Raw genomic sequence first — 26551 nt, 5'->3', positions numbered from 1 at the left:
TGTGTGGAATGTCTTGTCTTTTCTTGTAATGTCGTGTGGAATGTCATGTCTTTTCCTGGAATGTCATGACTTTTTTTGGAATGTCATGTCTTTTCTTGGAATGTCATGTCTTTTCTTGGAATGTGTGGAATGTCATGTCTTTTCCTGGAATGTCATGACTTTTTTTGGATTTTATGTCTTTTCCTGGAATGTGTGGAATGTCATGTCTTTTCCTGGAATGTCATGCCTTTTTTTGGAATGTCATTTCTTTTCCTGGAATGTCATGACTTTTTTGGAATGTCATGTCTTTTCCTGGAATGTTTGGAATGTCATGTCTTTTCTTGGAATGTCATGTCTTTTTTTGGAATGTCATGTCTTTTCCTGGAATGTGTGGAATGTTGTGTCTTTTCTTGGAATGTCGTGTGGAATGCCATGTCTTTTCTTGGAATGCCATGTCTTTTCTTGGAATGTGTGGAATGTCATGTCTATTCCTGGAATGTCATGACTTTTTTGGGACTATCATGTCTTTTCTTGGAATGTGTGGAATGTCATGTCTTTTCCTGGAATGTCATGCCTTTTTTTGGAATGTCATGTCTTTTCTTGGAATGTCATGACTTTTTTTGGAATGGCAAGTTTTTTCTTGGAATGTCATGTCTTTTCCTGGAATGTCATGTCTTTTTTTGGAATGTCATGTCTTTTCCTGGAATGTGTGGAATGTCATTTCTTTTCTTGGAATGTCATGTCTTTTCTTGGAATGTGTGGAATGTCATGTCTTTTCCTGGAATGTCATGACTTTTTTTGGATGTTATGTCTTTTCCTGGAATGTGTGTGAATGTCACGTCTTTTCCTGGAATGTCATGCCTTTTTTTGGAATGTCATGTCTTTTCCTGGAATGTCATGACTTTTTTGGAATGTCATGTCTTTTCCTGGAATGTGTGGAATGTCATGTCTTTTCTTGGAATGTCATGTCTTTTTTTGGAATGTCATGTCTTTTCCTGGAATGTGTGGAATGTTGTGTCTTTTCTTGGAATGTCGTGTGGAATGCCATGTCTTTTCTTGGAATGCCATGTCTTTTCTTGGAATGTGTGGAATGTCATGTCTATTCCTGGAATGTCATGACTTTTTTGGGACTGTCCTGTCTTTTCTTGGAATGTGTGGAATGTCATGTCTTTTCCTGGAATGTCATGCCTTTTTTTGGAATGTCATGTCTTTTCTTGGAATGTCATGACTTTTTTTGGAATGGCATGTCTTTTCCTGGAATGTGTGGAATGTCATGTCTTTTCTTGGAATGTGTGGAATGTTGTGTCTTCTTAGAATCTCATGTCTTGGAATGTCATGTTTTTTTTGGGAATGTCATGTCTTTTCCTGGAATGTCATGAATTTTTTTGGAATGTCATGTATTTTCCTGGAATGTCATGTCTTTTCTTGAAATGTGTGTAATGTCATGTCTTTTCGTGGAATGTCATGCCTTTTTTTGGAATGTCATGTCTTTTCTTGGAATGTCATGACTTTTTTTGGAATGTCAGGTATTTTCTTGGAATGTCATGTCTTTTCCTGGAATGTCATGTCTTTTTTTGGAAAGCCATGTCTTTTCCTGGAATGTGTGGAATGTCGTGTCTTTTTTTGGAATGTCATGTCTTTTCCTGGAATGTCATGTCTTTTTTTGGAATGTCATGTCTTTTCCTGGAATGTGTGGAATGTCGTGTCTTTTCTTGGAATGTCGTGTGGAATGTCATGTCTTTTCTTGGAATGTCATGTCTTTTCTTGTAATGTGTGGAATGTCATGTCTTCTCCTGGAATGTCATGACTTTTTTTGGAATGTCATGTCTTTCCTTGGAATGTCATGTCTTTTCTTGGAATGTGTGGAATGTCATGTCTTTTCCTGGAATGTTATGACTTTTTTTGGAATGTCATGTCTTTTCATGGAATGTCATGTCTTTTCTTGTAATGTGTAGAATGTCATGTCTTTTCCTGGAATGTCATGACTTTTTTTGGAATGTCATGTCTTTTGGAATGTCATGTTTTTTCCTGGAATGTCATGTCTTTTTTTGGAATGTCATGTCTTTTCTTGGAATGTGTGGAATGTCATGTCTTTTCCTGGAATGTCATGACTTTTTTTGGAATGTCATGTCTTTTCTTGGAATGTCATGTCTTTTCTTGGAATGTGTGGAATGTCATGTCTTTTCCTGGAATGTCATGACTTTTTTTGGATTTTATGTCTTTTCCTGGAATGTGTGGAATGTCATGTCTTTTCCTGGAATGTCATGCCTTTTTTTGGAATGTCATTTCTTTTCCTGGAATGTCATGACTTTTTTGGAATGTCATGTCTTTTCCTGGAATGTTTGGAATGTCATGTCTTTTCTTGGAATGTCATGTCTTTTTTTGGAATGTCATGTCTTTTCCTGGAATGTGTGGAATGTTGTGTCTTTTCTTGGAATGTCGTGTGGAATGCCATGTCTTTTCTTGGAATGCCATGTCTTTTCTTGGAATGTGTGGAATGTCATGTCTATTCCTGGAATGTCATGACTTTTTTGGGACTATCATGTCTTTTCTTGGAATGTGTGGAATGTCATGTCTTTTCCTGGAATGTCATGCCTTTTTTTGGAATGTCATGTCTTTTCTTGGAATGTCATGACTTTTTTTGGAATGGCAAGTTTTTTCTTGGAATGTCATGTCTTTTCCTGGAATGTCATGTCTTTTTTTGGAATGTCATGTCTTTTCCTGGAATGTGTGGAATGTCATGTCTTTTCTTGGAATGTCATGTCTTTTCTTGGAATGTGTGGAATGTGATGTCTTTTCCTGGAATGTCATGACTTTTTTTGGATGTTATGTCTTTTCCTGGAATGTGTGTGAATGTCACGTCTTTTCCTGGAATGTCATGCCTTTTTTTGGAATGTCATGTCTTTTCCTGGAATGTCATGACTTTTTTGGAATGTCATGTCTTTTCCTGGAATGTGTGGAATGTCATGTCTTTTCTTGGAATGTCATGTCTTTTTTTGGAATGTCATGTCTTTTCCTGGAATGTGTGGAATGTTGTGTCTTTTCTTGGAATGTCGTGTGGAATGCCATGTCTTTTCTTGGAATGCCATGTCTTTTCTTGGAATGTGTGGAATGTCATGTCTATTCCTGGAATGTCATGACTTTTTTGGGACTGTCCTGTCTTTTCTTGGAATGTGTGGAATGTCATGTCTTTTCCTGGAATGTCATGCCTTTTTTTGGAATGGCATGTCTTTTCCTGGAATGTGTGGAATGTCATGTCTTTTCTTGGAATGTCATGTCTTTTCCTGGAATGTGTGGAATGTCATGTCTTTTCTTGGAATGTGTGGAATGTTGTGTCTTCTTAGAATCTCATGTCTTGGAATGTCATGTTTTTTTTGGGAATGTCATGTCTTTTCCTGGAATGTCATGAATTTTTTTGGAATGTCATGTATTTTCCTGGAATGTCATGTCTTTTCTTGAAATGTGTGTAATGTCATGTCTTTTCGTGGAATGTCATGCCTTTTTTTGGAATGTCATGTCTTTTCTTGGAATGTCATGACTTTTTTTGGAATGTCAGGTATTTTCTTGGAATGTCATGTCTTTTCCTGGAATGTCATGTCTTTTTTTGGAATGCCATGTCTTTTCCTGGAATGTGTGGAATGTCGTGTCTTTTTTTGGAATGTCATGTCTTTTCCTGGAATGTCATGTCTTTTTTTGGAATGTCATGTCTTTTCCTGGAATGTGTGGAATGTCGTGTCTTTTCTTGGAATGTCGTGTGGAATGTCATGTCTTTTCTTGGAATGTCATGTCTTTTCTTGTAATGTGTGGAATGTCATGTCTTCTCCTGGAATGTCATGACTTTTTTTGGAATGTCATGTCTTTTCTTGGAATGTCATGTCTTTTCTTGGAATGTGTGGAATGTCATGTCTTTTCCTGGAATGTTATGACTTTTTTTGGAATGTCATGTCTTTTCATGGAATGTCATGTCTTTTCTTGGAATGTGTGGAATGTCATGTCTTTTTTTGTAATGTCATGCCTTTTTTGGAATGTCATGTCTTTTCCTGGAATGTGTGGAATGTCTTGTCTTTTCTTGTAATGTCGTGTGGAATGTCATGTCTTTTCCTGGAATGTCATGACTTTTTTTGGAATGTCATGTCTTTTCTTGGAATGTCATGTCTTTTCTTGGAATGTGTGGAATGTCATGTCTTTTCCTGGAATGTTATGACTTTTTTTGGAATGTCATGTCTTTTCTGGAATGTCATGCCTTTTTTGGAATGTCATGTCTTTTCTTGGAATGTCATGTCTTTTCCTGGACTGTCATGACTTTTTTTGGAATGTCATGTCTTTTCTTGGAATGTCATGTCTTTTTTTGGAATGTCATGTCTTTTCCTGGAATGTGTGGAATGTTGTGTCTTTTCTTGGAATGTTGTGTGGAATGTCATGTCTTTTCTTGGAATTTCATGTCTTTTTTTGGAATGTCATGTCTTTTCCTGGAATGTGTGGAATGTTGTGTCTTTTCTTAGAATATGTGGAATGTTGTGTCTTTTCTTGGAATGTCATGTCTTTTCTTGGAATGTCATGTCTTTTCCTGGAATGTCATGTCTTTTTTTGGAATGTCATGTCTTTTCCTGGAATGTCATGTCTTTTTTTGGAATGTCACGTCCTTTTCTGGAATGTGTGGAATGTCATGTCTTTTCTTGGAATGTCATGTCTTTTTCTGGAATGTGTGGAATGTCATGTCTTTTCTTGGAATGTCATGTCTTTTTCTGGAATGTGTGGAATGTCGTGTCTTTTCTTGGAATGTCATGTCTTGGAATGTCATTTTTTTTTTTTGGAATGTCATGTTTTTTCTCCAATGTCATGTCTTTTTTTGGAATGTCATGTCTTTTCTTGGAATGTCATGTCTTTTTTTGGAATGTCATGTATTTTCCTGGAATGTCATGTCTTTTCTTGGAATGTGTGGAATGCCATGTCTTTTCCTGGAATGTCATGCCTTTTTTTGGAATGTCATGTCTTTTCTTGGAATGTCATGTCTTTTCCTGGAATGTCATGACTTTTTTTGGAATGTCAGGTCTTTTCCTGGAATGTGTGGAATGTCATGTCTTTTCTTGGAATGTCATGTCTTTTTTTCAAATGTCATGTCTTTTCCTGGAATGTGTGGAATGTTGTGTCTTTTCTTGGAATGTGTGGAATGTCGTGTTTTTTCTTAGAATTAGCAACACAAAAAGATGATGGACGGAGTGCTGACAATGCAACACTCACCCCGAGTCACAGATCTGGGTTTAATCCATTGTTTTTTTGCTGCCCATGCCATTCCAGTTTGGACCCAGCCATATGCAAATCAGTCTTGACCCTGTTCCCCATGGGAACAGTCCAGCCCGAACTGCCAGGCCAGATCTTCCCTGGACTGGAAACAAGCATCCTGGGACCGGTTTCGGGGTTTCACCCCTCATCAGCCAGGCTAGCTTGAATCCAGTGGCATGGGAAGCACGGGACCAACGTCTGGGCATACCCTTGTCGTGTGGAATGTCATGTCTTTTCTTGGAATGTCATGTCTTTTTTTGGAATGTCATCTCTTTTCTTGGAATGTGTGGAATGTCGTTTCTTTTCTTGGAATGTCGTGTGGAATGTCATGCCTTTTCTTGGAATGTCATGTCTTTTCCTGGAATGTCATGACTTTTTTTGGAATGTCATGTCTTTTCTTGGAATGTCAGTCTTTTCCTGGAATGTCATGTCTTTTTTTGGAATGTCATGTCTTTTCCTTGAATGTGTGGAATGTCATGTCTTTTTTTGGAATGTCATGTCTTTTCCTGGAATGTGTGGAATGGCGTGTCTTTTCTTGGAATGTCGTGTAGAATGTCATGTCTTTTCTTGGAATGTCATGTCTTTTCTTGGAATGTGTGGAATGTCATGTCTTTTCCTGGAATGTCAAGACTTTTTTTGGAATGTCATGTCTTTTCTTGGAATGTCATGTCTTTTCTTGGAATGTGTGGAATGTCATGTCTTTTCCTGGAATGTCATGACTTTTTTTGGAATTTCATGTATTTTCCTGGAATGTGTGGAATGTCATGTCTTTTCCTGGAATTTCATGCCTTTTTTTGGAATGTCATGTCTTTTCCTGGAATGTCATGACTTTTTTTGGAATATCATGTTTTTTCCTGGAATGTGTGGAATGTCATGTCTTTTCTTGGAATGTCATGTCTTTTTTTGTAATGTCATGTATTTTCTTGGAATGTCATGTGGAATGCCATGTCTTTTCTTGGAATGCCATGTCTTTTTTCGGAATGTGTGGAATGTCATGTCTATTCCTGGAATGTCATGACTTTTTTGTGAATGTCATGTCTTTTCTTGGAATGTCATGTCTTTTCTTGGAATGTGTGGAATGTCATGTCTTTTCCTGGAATGTCATTACTTTTTTTGGAATGTCATGTCTTTTCCTAGAATGTTATGTCTTTTCTTGGAATGTGTGGAATGTCATGTCTTTTCCTGGAATGTCATGCTTTTTTTGGAATGTCATGTCTTTTTTTGGAATGTCATGACTTTTTTTGGAATGTCATGTCTTTTCCTGGAATGTCATGTATTTTCTTGGAATGTGTGGAATGTCATGTCTTTTCTTGGAATGTCATGTCTTTTTTTGGAATGTCATGTCTTTATCTGGAATGTGTGGAATGTCGTGTCTTTTCTTGGAATGTCGTGTGGAATGTCATGTCTTTTCTTGGAATGTGTGGAATGTCATGTCTTTTCCTGGAATGTCATAAATTTTTTTGGAATGTCATGTATTTTCCTGGAATGTCATGTCTTTTCTTGGAATGTGTGGAATGTCATGTCTTTTCGTGGAATGTCATGCCTTTTTTTGGAATGTCATGTCTTTTCTTGGAATGTCATGACTTTTTTTGGAATGTCATGTATTTTCTTGGAATGTCATGTCTTTTCCTAGAATGTCATGTCTTTTTTTGCAATGTCATGTCTTTTCCTGGAATGTGTGGAATGTCGTGTCTTTTCTTGGAATGTCATGTGGAATGTCATGTCTTTTCTTGGAATGTCACGTCTTTTCTTGTAATGTGTGGAATGTCATGTCTTTTCCTGGAATGTCATGTCTTTTTTTCGAATGTCATGTCTTTTCCTGGAATTGGTGGAATGTCGTGTCTTTTCTTGGAATGTCGTGTGGAATGTCATGTCTTTTCTTGGAATGTCATGTCTTTTCTTGGAATGTGTGGAATGTCATTACTTTTCCTGGAATGTGATGACTTTTTTTGGAATGTCATGTCTTTTCCTGGAATGTCATGTCTTTTCTTGGAATGTGTCGAATGTCATGTCTTTTCCTGGAATGTCATGCCTTTTTTTGGAATGTCATGTCTTTTCCTGTAATGTCATGACTTTTTTTGGAATGTCATGTCTTTTTTTGGAATGTCATGTCTTTTCCTGGAATGTCATGTCTTTTTTTGGAATGTCATGTCTTTTCCTGGAATGTCATGTCTTTTCCTGGAATGTGTGGAATCTCATGTCTTTTTTTGGCATGTCATGTCTTTTCCTGGAATGTCATGTCTTTTCTTGGAATGTGTGGAATGCCATGTCTTTTCCTGTAATGTCATGCCTTTTTTTGAATGTCATGTCTTTTCTTTGAATGTCATGTCTTTTCCTGGAATGTCATGACTTTTTTTGGAATGTCAGGTCTTTTCCTGGAATGTGTGGAATGTCATGTCTTTTCTTGGAATGTCATGTCTTTTTTTGAAATGTCATGTCTTTTCCTGGAATGTGTGGAATGTCGTGTCTTTTCTTGGAATGTGTGGAATGTCGTGTTTTTTCTTAGAATTAGCAACATAAAAAGATGATAGACGGAGTGCTGACAATGCAACACTCACCCCCAGTCACAGATCTGGGTTTAATCCATTGTTTTTTTGCTGCCCATGCCATTCCAGTTTGGACCCAGCCATTTGCAAATCAGTCTTGACCCTGTTCCTCATGGGAACAGTCCAGCCCGAACTGCCAGGCCAGGTCTTCCCTGGACTGGAAACAAGCATCCTGGGACCGGTTTCGGGGTTTCACCCCTCATCAGCCAGGCTAGCTTGAATCCAGTGGCATGGGAAGCACGGGACCCACGTCTGGGCATACCCTTCCCACTTAGGGCGACATTAGCAACACAAAAAGATGATGGACGGAGTGCTGACAATGCAAACACTCACCCCCAGTCACAGATCTGGGTTTAATCCATCCTTTTTTTGCTGCCCATGCCATTCCAGTTTGGACCCAGCCATATGCAAATCAGTCTTGACCCTGTTCCCCATGGGAACAGTCCAGTCCAGTCCAGTGTTTGACAATGTTCAGCATTCCGTCCATCACTTGTTGTTGTTTTTGCTTTGTCGCCCTAAGTGGGAAGGGTATGCCCAGACGTGGGTCCCGTGCTTCCCATGCCACTGGATTCAAGCTAGCCTGGCTGATGAGGGGTGAAACCCCGAAACAGGTCCCAGGATGCTTGTTTCCGGTCCAGTGAGGACCTGGCTTGGCAGTTCGGGCTGGACTGTTCCCATGAGGAACAGGGTCAAGACTGATTTGCATATGTCTGGGTCCAAACTGTGGTGGCATGGTGAGCAAAAGAACGATGGATTAAACCCAGATCTGTGACTGGGGGTGAGTGTTTGACAATGTTCAGCATTCCGTCCATCACTTGTTGTTGTTTTTGCTTTGCGCCCTAAGTGGGAAGGGTATGCCCAGACGTGGGTCCCGTGCTTCCCATGCCACTGGATTCAAGCTAGCATGGCTGATGAGGGGTGAAACACCGAAACCGGTCCCAGGATGCTTGTTTCCGGTCCAGTGTGGACCTGGCTTGGCAGTTCGGGCTGGACTGTTCCCATGAGGAACAGGGTCAAGACTGATTTGCATATGGCTGGGTCCAAACTGGGGTGGCATGGTGAGCAAAAGAAAGATGGATTAAACCCAGATCTGTGACTGGGGGTGAGTGTTTGACAATGTTCAGTATTCCGTCCATCACTTGTTGTTGTTTTTGCTTTGTCGCCCTAAGTGGGAAGGGTATGCCCAGATGTGGGTCCTGTGCTTCCCATGCCACTGGATTCAAGCTACCCTGGCTGATGAGGGGTGAAACCCCAAAACCGGTCCCAGGATGCTTGTTTCCGGTCCAGTGAGGACCTGGCTTGGCAGTTCGGGATGGACTGTTCCCATGAGGAACAGGGTGAAGACTGATTTGCATATGGCTAGGTCTAAACTGGGGTGGCATGGTGAGCAAAAGAACAATGGATTAAACCCAGATCTGTGACTGGGGGTGAGTGTTTGACAATGTTCAGCATTCCGTCCATCACTTGTTGTTGTTTTTGCTTTGTCGCCCTAAGTGGCAAGGGTATGCCCAGACGTGGGTCCCGTGCTTCCCATGCCACTGGATTCAAGCTACCCTGGCTGATGAGGGGTGAAACCCTGAAACCGGTCCCAGGATGCTTGTTTCCGGTCCAGTGAGGACCTGGCTTGGCAGTTCGGGCTGGACTGTTCCCATGAGGAACAGGGTCAAGACTGATTTGCATATGGCTGGGACCAAACTGGGGTCGCATGGTGAGCAAAAGAACGATGGATTAAACCCAGATCTGTGACTGGGGGTGAGTGTTTGACAATGTTCAGTATTCCGTCCATCACTTGTTGTTGTTTTTGCTTTGTCGCTCTAAGTGGGAAGGGTATGCCCAGACGTGGGTCCCGTGCTTCCTATGCCACTGGATTCAAGCTAGCCTGGCTGATGAGGGGTGAAACCCCGAAACCGGTCCCAGGATGCTTGTATCCAGTCCAGTGAGGACCTGGCTTGGCAGTTCGGGCTGGACTGTTCCCATGAGGAACAGGGTCAAGACTGATTTGCATATGGCTGGGTCCAAACTGGGGTGGCATGGTGAGCAAAAGAACAATGGATTAAACCCAGATCTGTGACTGGGGGTGAGTGTTTGACAATGTTCAGCATTCCCTCCATCACTTGTTGTTGTTTTTGCTTTGTCGCCCTAAGTGGGAAGGGTATGCCCAGACGTGGGTCCAGTGCTTCCCATGCCACTGGATTCAAGCTAGCCTGGCTGATGAGGGGTGAAACCCCGAAACCGGTCCCAGGTTGCTTGTTTCCGGTCCAGTGAGGACCTGGCTTGGCAGTTCGGGCTGGACTGTTCCCATGAGGAACAGGGTCAAGACTGATTTGCATATGGCTGGGTCCAAACTGGGGTGGCATGGTGAGCGAAAGAACGATGGATTAAACCCAGATCTGTGACTGGGGGTGAGTGTTTGACAATGTTCAGCATTCCGTCCATCACTTGTTGTTGTTTTTGCTTTGTCGCCCTAAGTGGGAAGGGTATGCCCAGACGTGGGTCCCGTGCTTCCCATGCCACTGGATTCAAGCTAGCCTGGCTGATGAGGGCTGAAACCCCGAAACCGGTCCCAGGATGCTTGTTTCCGGTCCAGTGAGGACCTGGCTTGGCAGTTCGGGCTGGACTGTTCCCATGAGGAACAGGGTCAAGACTGATTTGCATATGTCTGGGTCCAAACTGGGGTGGCATGGTGAGCAAAAGAACGATGGATTAAACCCAGATCTGTGACTGGGGGTGAGTGTTTGACAATGTTCAGCATTCCGTCCATCACTTGTTGTTGTTTTTGCATTGTCGCCCTAAGTGGGAAGGGTATGCCCAGACGTGGGTCCTGTGCTTCCCTTGCCACTGGATTCAAGCTAGCCTGGCTGATGAGGAACTGGAAGGAAGATAAGATGGATTGGGGCCTTAAGGTAGTGCAAGATAGCGTGAAAGTTATTGGTCTGTTTTTTGGTGAGGGTTGTAGCTTGCAGAGCTGGTCTGAATGCATGTCCAGGGTAAAGCAGAAGATTGCACTTTGGGGTTTGCGGTCACTTACTATGACTGGTAAAATACTTGTTGCAAAGGCAGAATTTCTATCATGCCTTCTGTATATTGCAGTGGTTTACCCCGTCCCCCGACACTGCCTTACACTGCTACAGAGGTGGGTTTTTCAGTTCATTTGGGGAGGAAAGCAAGAACGAGTGGCTCGCTCGACCATGTTAAAGCCTGTGGATTTGGGTGGCAAGAGTGCTCCAAACATTGGTCTCGCCTTGCAATCTTTGTTTATTTGCACCATGATTAGGGGGAGTATTTGTCTGGATAAGGAAGAAAGGAAGTGGTCTTTTTTTGCCAGTTTCTGGCTGAATTTTCTGGTGTGCAGAACATGGGGCATGGTTGTCTCAAATAGCATGCCTCATTCGGAATCCTGCCCATTTGCTTACTTTTATGCCAGGAAATTCATTAGGACTCACAATTTACACGCAATTCCTTTGGGCTTGATCTCACCTAGGCTCATTCGCAAATTTGTTACTGGGGCCCAGCAGCAGGTACCAGTCAGGGGGTTTTCAGACCTGGCTTCTAAGGCTATTTGGGCAAATGTTTCTGTACGGTACCTTCAAAATATCCATTGTGACCTGGCATGGTCCACAGCACATGGTTGCCTGCCTCTCCGCCTTTTTTTGTTTAGGCGACGATGTTCTAGGGCACCCTTTTGTGTCAGGAAGGGTTGTTTGGCAGAAGAATCTTGTGACCACCTCTTTTGGTACTGCCCCATGGCACAACAGGTGTGGGCTTTGGCGGAAGTATGGCTTTCTTCCCTGAATTCTGATGTGGTTTTGTCTAGAGAGGGTGTGATCTTTGGCCTGTTCGTTTCCAGCTCCCCATGTCAGAAGTATTGGATTGTGGTTAATTGCTTGAAGGATGCTTTGTGGAGGGCTAGAAATCTTCTACTTTTCAAAGGTGTTGATCTCTCCCCACAAGTGGTCTATGCTCTTGGTTGTTCCTTGGTCCACGATTACTTGTCTAAAGATATATGTCTGAAGGGTAAGGTGCCTTCCTATTTGGAATGGTGTTGGAGTGATCATGGGTGATGGTTGGTTTATTTTTTAGTTTGGGCTTTTTTCTAACACAGGAGTTGCTGTGTTTCTTGGGATTGATCTTTGTTTTTTTTTTTCTTTTATCCCATTGCTTTTAAACATTCCTGCTTTTAGTTTCTTTTACTTCGGAATGCATTAACATCTAGATGTTAAACTGGTGTTGGCCTAGGCACTGTGTGCGGGTTTTCACCTGGTCCAATGTCGTGCCACCTGAAACATGGATTGGCTAACATGTATTCTGCTTTTAATGGTTGAATAAAGGTTTTGAAACTAAAAAAAAAAAAAAAAAAAAAAGCTTGTTTCCGGTCCAGTGAGGACCTGGCTTGGCAGTTCGGGCTGGACTGTTCCCATGAGGAACAGGGTGAAGACTGATTTGCATATGGCTAGGTCCAAACTGGGGTGGCATGGTGAGCAAAAGAACAATGGATTAATCCCAGATCTGTGACTGGGGGTGAGTGTTTGACAATGTTCAGCATTCCGTCCATCACTTGTTGTTGTTTTTGCTTTGCCCTAAGTGGCAAGGGTATGCCCAGACGTGGGTCCCGTGCTTCCCATACCACTGGATTCAAGCTAGCCTGGCTGATGAGGGCTGAAACCCCGAAACCGGTCCCAGGATGCTTGTTTCGGTCCAGTGAGGACCTGGCTTGGCAGTTCGGGCTGGACTGTTCCCATGAGGAACAGGGTCAAGACTGATTTGCATATGGCTGGGTCCAAACTGGGGTGGCATGGTGAGCAAAAGAACATTGGGTTAAACCCAGATCTGTGACTGGGGGTGAGTGTTTGACAATGTTCAGCATTCCATCCATCACTTGTTGTTGTTCTTGCTTTGTCGCCCTAAGTGGGAAGGGTATGCCCAGACGTGGGTCCCGTGCTTCCCATGCCACTGGATTCAAGCTAGCATGGCTGATGAGGTGTGAAACCCTGAAACCGGTCCCAGGATGCTTGTTTCCGGTCCAGTGAGGACCTGGCTTGGCAGTTCGGGCTGGACTGTTCCATTAGAAACAGGGTCAAGACTGATTTGCATATGGCTGGGTCCAAACTGGGGTGGCATGGTGAGCAAAAGAACGATGGATTAAACCCAGATCTGTGACTGGGGGTGAGTGTTTGACAATGTTCAGCATTCCGTCCATCACTTGTTGTTGTTTTTGCTTTGTCGCCCTAAGTGGGAAGGGTATGCCCAGACATGGGTCCCGTGCTTCCCATGCCACTGGATTCAAGCTACCCTGGCTGATGAGGGGTGAAACCCCGAAACCGGTCCCAGGATGCTTGTTTCCGGTCCAGTGAGGACCTGGCTTGGCAGTTCGGTCTGGACTGTTCCCATGAGGAACAGGGTCAAGACTGATTTGCATATGGCTGGGTCCAAACTGGGGTGGCATGGTGAGCAAAACAACGATGGATTAAACCCAGATCTGTGACTGGGGGTGAGTGTTTGACAATGTTCAGCATTCCGTCTGTCACTGGTTGTTGTTTTTGCTTTGTCGCCCTAAGTGGGAAGGGTATGCCCAGACGTGGGTCCCGTGCTTCCCATGCCACTGGATTCAAGCTAGCCTGGCTGATGAGGGGTGAAACCCCGAAACCGGTCCCAGGATGCTTGTATCCAGTCCAGTGAGGACCTGGCTTGGCAGTTCAGGCTGGACTGTTCCCATGAGGAACAGGGTCAAGACTGATTTGCATATGGCTGGGTCCAAACTGGGGTGGCATGGTGAGCAAAAGAACTATGGATTAAACCCAGATCGGTGACTGGGGGTGAGTGTTTGACAATGTTCAGCATTCCGTCCATCACTTGTTGTTGTTTTTGCTTTGTCGCCCTAAGTGTGACGGGTATGCCCAGACGTGGGTCCCGTGCTTCCCATGCCACTGGATTCAAGCTAGCCTGGCTGATGAGGGGTGAAACCCCGAAACCGGTCCCAGGATGCTTGTTTCCGGTCCAGTGAGGACCTGGCTTGGCAGTTCGGGCTGGACTGTTCCCATGAGGAACAGGGTCAAGACTGATTTGCAGATGGCTGGGTCCAAACTGGGGTGGCATGGTGAGCAAAAGAACGATGGATTAAACCCAGATCTGTGACTGGGGGTGAGTGTTTGACAATGTTCAGCATTCCATCCATCACTTGTTGTTTTTGCTTTGTCGCCCTAAGTGGGAAGGGTATGCCCAGACGTGGGTCCCGTGCTTCCCATGCCACTGGATTCAAGCTACCCTGGCTGATGAGGGGTGAAACCCCGAAACGGGTCCCAGGATGCTTGTTTCCGGTCCAGTGAGGACCTGGCTTGGCAGTTCGGGCTGGACTGTTCCCATGAGGAACAGGGTCAAGACTGATTTGCATATGGCTGGGTTCAAACTGGGGTGGCATGGTGAGCAAAAGAACGATGGATTAAACCCAGATCTGTGACTGGGGGTGAGTGTTTGACAATGTTCAGCATTCCGTCCATCACTTGTTGTTGTTTTTGCTTTGTCGCCCTAAGTGGGAAGGGTATGCCCAGACGTGGGTCCTGTGCTTCCCATGCCACTGGATTCAAGCTATCCTGGCTGATGAGGGCTGAAACCCCGAAACCGGTCACAGGATGCTTGTTTCCGGTCCAGTGAGGACCTGGCTTGGCAGTTCGGGCTGGACTGTTCCCATGAGGAACAGGGTCAAGACTGATTTGCATATGGCTGGGTCCAAACTGGGGTGGCATGGTGAGCAAAACAACGATGGATTAAACCCAGATCTGTGACTGGGGGTGAGTGTTTGACAATGTTCAGCATTCCGTCCGTCACTGGTTGTTGTTTTTGCTTTGTCGCCCTAAGTGGGAAGGGTATGCCCAGACATGGGTCCGGTGCTTCCCATGCCACTGGATTCAAGCTAGCCTGGCTGATGAGGGGTGAAACCCCGAAACCGGTCCCAGGATGCTTGTATCCAGTCCAGTGAGGACCTGGCTTCGCAGTTCGGGCTGGACTGTTCCCATGAGGAACAGGGTCAAGACTGATTTGCATATGGCTGGGTCCAAACTGGGGTGGCATGCTGAGCAAAAGAACGATGGATTAAACCCAGATCTGTGACTGGGGGTGAGTGTTTGACAATGTTCAGCATTCCGTCCATCACTTGTTGTTGTTTTTGCTTTATCGCCCTAAGTGGGAAGGGTATGCCCAGACGTGGGTCCCGTGCTTCCCATGCCACTGGATTCAAGCTACCCTGGCTGATGAGGGGTGAAACCCCGAAACCGGTCCCAGGATGCTTGTTTCCGCTCCAGTGAGGACCTGGCTTGGCAGTGCGGGCTGGACTGTTCCCATGAGGAACAGGGTCAATACTGATTTATATGTGGCTGGGTCCAAACTGGGGTGGCATGGTGAGCAAAAGAACGATGGATTAAACCCAGATCTGTGACTGGGGGTGAGTGTTTGACAATGTTCAGCATTCCGTCCATCACTTGTTGTTGTTTTTGCTTTGTCGCCCTAAGTGGGAAGGGTATGCCCAGACGTGGGTCCCGTGCTTCCCATGCCACTGGATTCAACTAGCCTGGCTGATGAGGGTTGAAACCCCGAAACCGGTTCCAGGTTGCTTGTTTCCGGTCCAGTGAGGACCTGGCTTGGCAGTTCGGGCTGGACTGTTCCCATGAGGAACAGGGTCAAGACTGATTTGCATATGGCTGGGTCCAAACTGGGGTGGCATGGTGAGCAAAAGAACTATGGATTAAACCCAGATCTGTGACTGGGGGTGAGTGTTTGACAATGTTCAGCATTCCGTCCATCACTTGTTGTTGTTTTTGCTTTGTCGCCCTAAGTGGGAAGGGTATGCCCAGACGTGGGTCCCGTGCTTCCCATGCCACTGGATTCAAGCTAGCCTGGCTGATGAGGGGTGAAACCCCGAAACCGGTCCCAGGATGCTTGTTTCCGGTCCAGTGAGGACCTGGCTTGGCAGTTCGGGCTGGACTGTTCCCATGAGGAACATGGTCAAGACTGATTTGCATATGGCTGGGTCGAAACTGGGGTGGCATGGTGAGCAAAAGAACGATGGATTAAACCTAGATCTGTGACTGGGGGTGAGTGTTTGACAATGTTCAGCATTCCGTCCATCACTTGTTGTTGTTTTTGCTTTGTCGCCCTAAGTGGGAAGGGTATGCCCAGACATGGGTCCCGTGCTTCCCATGCCACTGGATTCAAGCTAGCCTGACTGATGAGGGGTGAAACCCCGAAACCGGTCCCAGGTTGCTTGTTTCCGGTCCAGTGAGTACCTGGCTTGGCAGTTCGGGCTGGACTGTTCCCATGAGGAACAGGGTCAAGACTGATTTGCATATGGCTGGGTCCAAACTGGGGTGGTATGGTGAGCAAAAGAACTATGGATTAAACCCAGATCTGTGACTGGGGGTGAGTGTTTGACAATGTTCAGCATTCCGTCCATCACTTGTTGTTGTTTTTGCTTTGTCGCCCTAAGTGTGACGGGTATGCCCAGACGTGGGTCCCGTGCTTCCCATGCCACTGGATTCAAGCTAGCCTGGCTGATGAGGGGTGAAACCCAGAAACCGGTCCCAGGATGCTTGTTTCCAGTCCAGTGAGGACCTGGCTTGGCAGTTCGGGCTGGACTGTTCCCATGAGGAACAGGGTCAAGACTGATTTGCAGATGGCTGGGTCCAAACTGGGGTGGCATGGTGAGCAAAAGAACGATGGATTAAACCCAGATCTGTGACTGGGGGTGAGTGTTTGACAATGTTCAGCATTCCGTCCATCACTTGTTGTTTTTGCTTTGTCGCCCTAAGTGGGAAGGGTATGCCCAGACGTGGGTCCCGTGCTTCCCATGCCACTGGATTCAAGCTACCCTGGCTGATGAGGGGTGAAACCCCGAAACGGGTCCCAGGATGCTTGTTTCCGGTCCAGTGAGGACCTGGCTTGGCAGTTCGGGCTGGACTGTTCCCATGAGGAACAGGGTCAAGACTGATTTGCATATGGCTGGGTTCAAACTGGGGTGGCATGGTGAGCAAAAGAACGATGGATTAAACCCAGATCTGTGACTGGGGGTGAGTGTTTGACAATGTTCAGCATTCCGTCCATCACTTGTTGTTGTTTTTGCTTTGTCGCCCTAAGTGGGAAGGGTATGCCCAGACGTGGGTCCCGTGCTTCCCATGCCACTGGATTCAAGCTAGCCTGGCTGATGAGGGCTGAAACCCCGAAACCGGTCCCAGGATGCTTGTTTCCGGTCCAGTGAGGACCTGGCTTGGCAGTTCGGGCTGGACTGTTCCCATGAGGAACAGGGTCAAGACTGATTTGCATATGGCTGGGTCCAAACTGGGGTGGCATGGTGAGCAAAAGAACATTGGGTTAAACCCAGATCTGTGACTGGGGGTGAGTGTTTGACAATGTTCAGCATTCCATCCATCACTTGTTGTTGTTCTTGCTTTGTCGCCCTAAGTGGGAAGGGTATGCCCAGACGTGGGTCCCGTGCTTCCCATGCCACTGGATTCAAGCTAGCATGGCTGATGAGGGGTGAAACCCTGAAACCGGTCCCAGGATGCTTGTTTCTGGTCCAGTGAGGACCTGGCTTGGCAGTTCGGGCTGGACTGTTCCCATGAGGAACAGGGTCAAGACTGATTTGCATATGGCTGGGTCCAAACTGGGGTGGCATGGTGAGCAAAAGAACGATGGATTAAACCCAGATCTGTGACTGGGGGTGAGTGTTTGACAATGTTCAGTATTCCGTCCATCACTTGTTGTTGTTTTTGCTTTGTCGCCCTAAGTGGTAAGGGTATGCCCAGACGTGGGTCCCGTGCTTCCCATGCCACTGGATTCAAGCTAGCCTGGCTGATGAGGGGTGAAACCCCGAAACCGGTCCCAAGATGCTTGTTTCCGGTCCAGTGAGGACCTGGCTTGGCAGTTCGGGCTGGACTGTTCCCATGAGGAACAGGGTCAAGACTGATTTGCATATGGCTGGGTCCAAACTGGGGTGGCATGGTGAGCAAAACAACGATGCATTAAACCCAGATCTGTGACTGGGGGTGAGTGTTTGACAATGTTCAGCATTCCGTCCGTCATTGGTTGTTGTTTTTGCTTTGTCGCCCTAAGTTGGAAGGGTATGCCCAGAAGTGGGTCCCGTGCTTCCCATGCCACTGGATTCAAGCTAGCCTGGCTGATGAGGGCTGAAACCCCGAAACCGGTCCCAGGATGCTTGTATCCAGACCAGTGAGGACCTGGCTTGGCAGTTCGGGCTGGACTGTTCCCATGAGGAACAGGGTCAAGACTGATTTGCATATGGCTGGGTACAAACTATGGTGGCATGGTGAGCAAAAGAACTGGATTAAACCCAGATCTGTGACTGGGGGTGAGTGTTTGACAATGTTCAGCATTCCGTCCATCACTTGTTGTTTTTTGCTTTGTTGCTCTAAGTGGGAAGGTTTATGCACAGACGTGGGTCCCGTGCTTCCCATGCCACTGGATTCAAGTTAGCCTGGCTGATGAGGGGTGAAACCCCGAAACCGGTCCCAGGATGCTTGTTTCCGGTCCAGTGAGGATCTGCCGATGGATTAAACCCAGATCTGTGACTGGGGGTGAGTGTTTGACAATGTTCAGCATTCCGTCCATCACTTGTTGTTGTTTTTGCTTTGTCGCCCTAAGTGGGAAGGGTATGCCCAGACGTGGGTCCCGTGCTTCCCATGCCACTGGATTCAAGCTAGCCTGGCTGATGAGGGGTGAAACCCCGAAACCGGTCCCAGGATGCTTGTTTCCGGTCCAGTGAGGACCTGGCTTGGCAGTTCGGGCTGGACTGTTCCCATGAGGAACAGGGTCAAGACTGATTTGCAGATGGCTGGGTCCAAACTGGGGTGGCATGGTGAGCAAAAGAACGATGGATTAAACCCAGATCTGTGACTGGGGGTGAGTGTTTGACAATGTTCAGCATTCCATCCATCACTTGTTGTTTTTGCTTTGTCGCCCTAAGTGGGAAGGGTATGCCCAGACGTGGGTCCCGTGCTTCCCATGCCACTGGATTCAACTAGCCTGGCTGATGAGGGGTGAAACCCCGAAACCGGTTCCAGGATGCTTGTTTCCGGTCCAGTGAGGACCTGGCTTGGCAGTTCGGGCTGGACTGTTCCCATGAGGAACAGGGTCAAGACTGATTTGCATATGGCTGGGTCCAAACTGGGGTGGCATGGTGAGCAAAAGAACTATGGATTAAACCCAGATCTGTGACTGGGGGTGAGTGTTTGACAATGTTCAGCATTCCGTCCATCACTTGTTGTTGTTTTTGCTTTGTCGCCCTAAGTGGGAAGGGTATGCCCAGACGTGGGTCCCGTGCTTCCCATGCCACTGGATTCAAGCTAGCCTGGCTGATGAGGGGTGAAACCCCGAAACCGGTCCCAGGATGCTTGTTTCCGGTCCAGTGAGGACCTGGCTTGGCAGTTCGGGCTGGACTGTTCCCATGAGGAACAGGGTCAAGACTGATTTGCATATGGCTGGGTCCAAACTGGGGTGGCATGGTGAGCAAAACAACGATGGATTAAACCCAGATCTGTGACTGGGGGTGAGTGTTTGACAATGTTCAGCATTCCGTCCATCACTTGTTGTTGTTTTTGCTTTGTCGCCCTAAGTGGGAAGGGTATGCCCAGACATGGGTCCCGTGCTTCCCATGCCACTGGATTCAAGCTAGCCTGACTGATGAGGGGTGAAACCCCGAAACCGGTCCCAGGTTGCTTGTTTCCGGTCCAGTGAGTACCTGGCTTGGCAGTTCGGGCTGGACTGTTCCCATGAGGAACAGGGTCAAGACTGATTTGCTTATGGCTGGGTCCAAACTGGGGTGGCATGGTGAGCAAAAGAACTATGGATTAAACCCAGATCTGTGACTGGGGGTGAGTGTTTGACAATGTTCAGCATTCCGTCCATCACTTGTTGTTGTTTTTGCTTTGTCGCCCTAAGTGTGACGGGTATGCCCAGACGTGGGTCCCGTGCTTCCCATGCCACTGGATTCAAGCTAGCCTGGCTGATGAGGGGTGAAACCCCGAAACCGGTCCCAGGATGCTTGTTTCCGGTCCAGTGAGGACCTGGCTTGGCAGTTCGGGCTGGACTGTTCCCATGAGGAACAGGGTCAAGACTGATTTGCAGATGGCTGGGTCCAAACTGGGTTGGCATGGTGAGCAAAAGAACGATGGATTAAACCCAGATCTGTGACTGGGGGTGAGTGTTTGACAATGTTCAGCATTCCGTCCATCACTTGTTGTTTTTGCTTTGTCGCCCTAAGTGGGAAGGGTATGCCCAGACGTGGGTCCCGTGCTTCCCATGCCACTGGATTCAAGCTACCCTGGCTGATGAGGGGTGAAACCCCGAAACGGGTCCCAGGATGCTTGTTTCCGGTCCAGTGAGGACCTGGCTTGGCAGTTCGGGCTGGACTGTTCCCATGAGGAACAGGGTCAAGACTGATTTGCATATGGCTGGGTTCAAACTGGGGTGGCATGGTGAGCAAAAGAACGATGGATTAAACCCAGATCTGTGACTGGGGGTGAGTGTTTGACAATGTTCAGCATTCCGTCCATCACTTGTTGTTGTTTTTGCTTTGTCAGCCTAAGTGGGAAGGGTATGCCCAGACATGGGTCCCGTGCTTCCTATGCCACTGGATTCAAGCTAGCCTGGCTGATGAGGGCTGAAACCCCGAAACCGGTCCCAGGATGCTTGTTTCCGGTCCAGTGAGGACCTGGCTTGGCAGTTCGGGCTAGACTGTTCCCATGAGGAACAGGGTCAAGACTGATTTGCATATGGCTTGGTCCAAACTGGGGTGGCATGGTGAGCAAAAGAACGATGGATTAAACCCAGATCTATGATTGGGGGTGAGTGTTTGACAATGTTCAGCATTCCGTCCATCACTTGTTGTTGTTTTTGCTTTGTCGCCCTAAGTGGCAAGGGTATGCCCAGACATGGGTCCCGGACCTGGCTTGGCAGTTCGGGCTGGACTGTTCCCATGAGGAAAAGGGTCAAGACTGATTTGCATATGGCTGGGTCCAAACTGGGGTGGCATGGTGAGCAAAAGAACGATGGATTAAACCCAGATCTATGATTGGGGGTGAGTGTTTGACAATGTTCAGCATTCCGTCCATCACTTGTTGTTGTTTTTGCTTTGTCGCCCTAAGTGGGAAGGGTATGCCCAGACGTGGGTCCCGTGCTTCCCATGCCACTGGATTCAAGCTAGCCTGGCTGATGAGGGGTGAAACCCCGAAACCAGTCCTAGGATGCTTGTTTCCAGTCCGTTGAGGACCTGGCTTGGCAGTTTGGGCTGGACTGTTCCCATGAGGAACAGGGTCAAGACTGATTTGCATATGGCTGGGTCCAAACTGGGGTGGCATGGTGAGCAAAAGAACGATGGATTAAACCCAGATCTATGATTGGGGGTGAGTGTTTGACAATGTTCAGCATTCCGTCCATCACTTGTTGTTGTTTTTGCTTTGTCGCCCTAAGTGGCAAGGGTATGCCCAGACATGGGTCCCGGACCTGGCTTGGCAGTTCGGGCTGGACTGTTCCCATGAGGAAAAGGGTCAAGACTGATTTGCATATGGCTGGGTCCAAACTGGGGTGGCATGGTGAGCAAAAGAACGATGGATTAAACCCAGATCTATGATTGGGGGTGAGTGTTTGACAATGTTCAGCATTCCGTCCATCACTTGTTGTTGTTTTTGCTTTGTCGCCCTAAGTGGGAAGGGTATGCCCAGACGTGGGTCCCGTGCTTCCCATGCCACTGGATTCAAGCTAGCCTGGCTGATGAGGGGTGAAACCCCGAAACCAGTCCTAGGATGCTTGTTTCCTGTCCGTTGAGGACCTGGCTTGGCAGTTCGGGCTGGACTGTTCCCATGAGGAACAGGGTCAAGACTGATTTGCATATGGCTGGGTCCAAACTGGGGTGGCATGGTGAGCAAAAGAATGATGGATTAAACCCAGATCTGTGACTGTGGGTGAGTGTTTGACAATGTTCAGCATTCCGTCCATCACTTGTTGTTGTTTTTGCTTTGTCGCCCTAAGTGGGAAGGGTATGCCCAGACGTGGGTCCCGTGCTTCCCATGCCACTGGATTCAAGCTTCCCTGGCTGATGAGGGGTGGAACCCCGAAACCGGTCCCAGGATGCTTGTTTCTGGTCCAGTGAGGACCTGGCTTGGCAGTTCGGGCCGGACTGTTCCCATGAGGAACAGGGTCAAGACTGATTTGCATATGGCTGGGTCCAAACTGGGGTGGCATGGTGAGCAAAACAACGATGCATTAAACCCAGATCTGTGACTGGGGGTGAGTGTTTGACAATGTTCAGCATTCCGTCCGTCATTGGTTGTTGTTTTTGCTTTGTCGCCCTAAGTGGGAAGGGTATGCCCAGAAGTGGGTCCCGTGCTTCCCATGCCACTGGATTCAAGCTAGCCTGGCTGATGAGGGCTGAAACCCCAAAACCGGTCCCAGGATGCTTGTATCCAGTCCAGTGAGGACCTGGCTTGGCAGTTCGGGCTGGACTGTTCCCATGAGGAACAGGGTCAAGACTGATTTGCATATGGCTGGGTCCAAACTATGGTGGCATGGTGAGCAAAAGAACTGGATTAAACCCAGATCTGTGACTGGGGGTGAGTGTTTGACAATGTTCAGCATTCCGTCCATCACTTGTTGTTTTTTGCTTTGTTGCTCTAAGTGGGAAGGTTTATGCCCAGACGTGGGTCCCGTGCTTCCCATGCCACTGGATTCAAGTTAGCCTGGCTGATGAGGGGTGAAACCCCGAAACCGGTCCCAGGATGCTTGTTTCCGGTCCAGTGAGGATCTGGGTTGGCAGTCAGGCTGGACTGTTCCCATGAGGAACAGGGTCAAGACTGATTTACATGTGGCTGGGTCCAAACTGGGGTGGCATGGTGAGCAAAAGAACGATGGATTAAACCCAGATCTGTGACTGGGGGTGAGTGTTTGACAATGTTCAGCATTCCGTCCATCACTTGTTGTTGTTTTTGCTTTGTCGCCCTAAGTGGGAAGGGTATGCCCAGACATGGGTCCCGTGCTTCCCATGCCACTGGATTCAAGCTACCCTGGCTGATGAGGGGTGAAACCCCGAAACCGGTCCCAGGATGCTTGTTTCCCGTCCAGTGAGGACCTGGCTTGGCAGTTCGGGCTGGACTGTTCCCATGAGGAACAGCGTCAAGACTGATTTGCATATGGCTGGGTTCAAACTGGGGTGGCATGGTGAGCAAAAGAACGATGGATTAAACCCAGATCTGTGACTGGGGGTGAGTGTTTGACAATGTTCAGCATTCCGTCCATCACTTGTTGTTGTTTTTGCTTTGTCAGCCTAAGTGGGAAGGGTATGCCCAGACATGGGTCCCGTGCTTCCTATGCCACTGGATTCAAGCTAGCCTGGCTGATGAGGGCTGAAACCCCGAAACCGGTCCCAGGATGCTTGTTTCCGGTCCAGTGAGGACCTGGCTTGGCAGTTCGGGCTGGACTGTTCCCATGAGGAACAGGGTCAAGACTGATTTGCATATGGCTTGGTCCAAACTGGGGTGGCATGGTGAGCAAAAGAACGATGGATTAAACCCAGATCTATGATTGGGGGTGAGTGTTTGACAATGTTCAGCATTCCGTCCATCACTTGTTGTTGTTTTTGCTTTGTCGCCCTAAGTGGCAAGGGTATGCCCAGACATGGGTCCCGGACCTGGCTTGGCAGTTCGGGCTGGACTGTTCCCATGAGGAAAAGGGTCAAGACTGATTTGCATATGGCTGGGTCCAAACTGGGGTGGCATGGTGAGCAAAAGAACGATGGATTAAACCCAGATCTATGATTGGGGGTGAGTGTTTGACAATGTTCAGCATTCCGTCCATCACTTGTTGTTGTTTTTGCTTTGTCGCCCTAAGTGGGAAGGGTATGCCCAGACGTGGGTCCCGTGCTTCCCATGCCACTGGATTCAAGCTAGCCTGGCTGATGAGGGGTGAAACCCCGAAACCAGTCCTAGGATGCTTGCTTCCAGTCCGTTGAGGACCTGGCTTGGCAGTTCGGGCTGGACTATTCCCATGAGGAACAGGGTCAAGACTGATTTGCATATGGCTGGGTCCAAACTGGGGTGGCATGGTGAGCAAAAGAACGATGGATTAAACCCAGATCTATGATTGGGGGTGAGTGTTTGACAATGTTCAGCATTCCGTCCATCACTTGTTGTTGTTTTTGCTTTGTCGCCCTAAGTGGGAAGGGTATGCCCAGACGTGGGTCCCGTGCTTCCCATGCCACTGGATTCAAGCTAGCCTGGCTGATGAGGGGTGAAACCCCGAAACCAGTCCTAGGATGCTTGTTTCCAGTCCGTTGAGGACCTGGCTTGGCAGTTCGGGCTGGACTGTTCCCATGAGGAACAGGGTCAAGACTGATTTGCATATGGCTGGGTCCAAACTGGGGTGGCATGGTGAGCAAAAGAATGATGGATTAAACCCAGATCTGTGACTGTGGGTGAGTGTTTGACAATGTTCAGCATTCCGTCCATCACTTGTTGTTGTTTTTGCTTTGTCGCCCTAAGTGGGAAGGGTATGCCCAGACGTGGGTCCCGTGCTTCCCATGCCACTGGATTCAAGCTTCTCTGGCTGATGAGGGGTGGAACCCCGAAACCGGTCCCAGGATGCTTGTTTCTGGTCCAGTGAGGACCTGGCTTGGCAGTTCGGGCTGGACTGTTCCCATGAGGAACAGGGTCAAGACTGATTTGCATATGGCTGGGTGCAAACTGGGGTGGCATGGTGAGCAAAAGAACGATGGATTAAACCCAGATCTGTGACTGGGGGTGAGTGTTTGACAATGTTCAGCATTCCGTCCGTCACTGGTTGTAGTTTTTGCTTTGTCGCCCTAAGTGGGAAGGGTATGCCCAGACGTGGGTCTTGTGCTTCCCATGCCACTGGATTCAAGCTACCCTGGCTGATGAGGGGTGAAACCCCGAAACCGGTCCCAGGATGCTTGTTTCCGCTCCAGTGAGGACCTGGCTTGGCAGTTCGGGCTGGACTGTTCCCATGAGGAACAGGGTCAAGACTGATTTGCATATGGCTGGGTCCAAACTATGGTGGCATGGTGAGCAAAAGAACTGGATTAAACCCAGATCTGTGACTGGGGGTGAGTGTTTGACAATGTTCAGCATTCCGTCCATCACTTGTTGTTGTTTTTTGCTTTGTTGCTCTAAGTGGGAAGGGTATGCCCAGACGTGGGTCCTGTGCTTCCCATGCCACTGGATTCAAGCTAGCCTGGCTGATGAGGGGTGAAACCCCGAAACCGGTCCCAGGATGCTTGTTTCCGGTCCAGTGAGGACCTGGCTTGGCAGTTTGGGCTGGACTGTTCCCATGAGGAACAGGGTCAAGACTGATTTGCATATGGCTGGGTCCAAACTGGGGTGGCATGGTGAGCAAAAGAACGATGGATTAAACCCAGATCTGTGACTGGGGGTGAGTGTTTGACAATGTTCAGCATTCCGTCCATCACTTGTTGTTGTTTTTGCTTTGTCGCCCTAAGTGGGAAGGGTATGCCCAGACGTGGGTCCCGTGCTTCCCATGCCACTGGATTCAAGCTACCCTGGCTGATGAGGGGTGAAACCCTGAAACCGGTCCCAGGATGCTTGTTTCCGGTCCAGTGAGGACCTGGCTTGGCAGTTCGGGCTGGACTGTTCCCATGAGGAACAGGGTCAAGACTGATTTGCATATGGCTGGGTTCAAACTGGGGTGGCATGGTGAGCAAAAGAACGATGGATTAAACCCAGATCTGTGACTGGGGGTGAGTGTTTGACAATGTTCAGCATTCCGACCATCACTTGTTGTGGTTTTTGCTTTGTCGCCCTAAGTGGGATGGGTATGCCCAGACGTGGGTCCCGTGCTTCCCATGCCACTGGATTCAAGCTAGCCTGGCTGATGAGGGCTGAAACCCCGAAACCGGTCCCAGGATGCTTGTTTCCAGTCCAGTGAGGACCTGGCTTGGCAGTTCGGGCTGGACTGTTCCCATGAGGAACAGGGTCAAGACTGATTTGCATATGGCTGGGTCCAAACTGGGGTGGCATGGTGAGCAAAAGAACGATCGGTTAAACCCAGATCTGTGACTGGGGGTGAGTGTTTGACAATGTTCAGCATTCCATCCATCACTTGTTGTTGTTTTTGCTTTGTCGCCCTAAGTGGGAAGGGTATGCCCAGACGTGGGTCCCGTGCTTCCCATGCCACTGGATTCAAGCTAGCCTGGCTGATGAGGGGTGAAACCCCGAAACCAGTCCCAGGATGCTTGTTTCCAGTCCAGTGAGGACCTGGCTTGGCAGTTCGGGCTGGACTGTTCCCATGAGGAACAGGGTCAAGACTGATTTGCATATGGCTGGGTCCAAACTGGGGTGGCATGGTGAGCAAAAGAACGATGGATTAAACCCAGATCTATGATTGGGGGTGAGTGTTTGACAATGTTCAGCATTCCGTCCATCACTTGGTGTTGTTTTTGCTTTGTCGCCCTAAGTGGCAAGGGTATGCCCAGACATGGGTCCCGGACCTGGCTTGGCAGTTCGGGCTGGACTGTTCCCATGAGGAAAAGGGTCAAGACTAATTTGCATATGGCTGGGTCCAAACTGGGGTGGCATGGTGAGCAAAAGAACGATGGATTAAACCCAGATCTATGATTGGGGGTGAGTGTTTGACAATGTTCAGCATTCCGTCCATCACTTGTTGTTGTTTTTGCTTTGTCGCCCTAAGTGGGAAGGGTATGCCCAGACGTGGGT

This window comes from Pleurodeles waltl, chromosome 7, assembly GCF_031143425.1.
Source record: "Pleurodeles waltl isolate 20211129_DDA chromosome 7, aPleWal1.hap1.20221129, whole genome shotgun sequence".
NCBI classification, from domain to species: domain Eukaryota; kingdom Metazoa; phylum Chordata; class Amphibia; order Caudata; family Salamandridae; genus Pleurodeles; species Pleurodeles waltl.
This window is presented reverse-complemented; position numbering follows the sequence as displayed.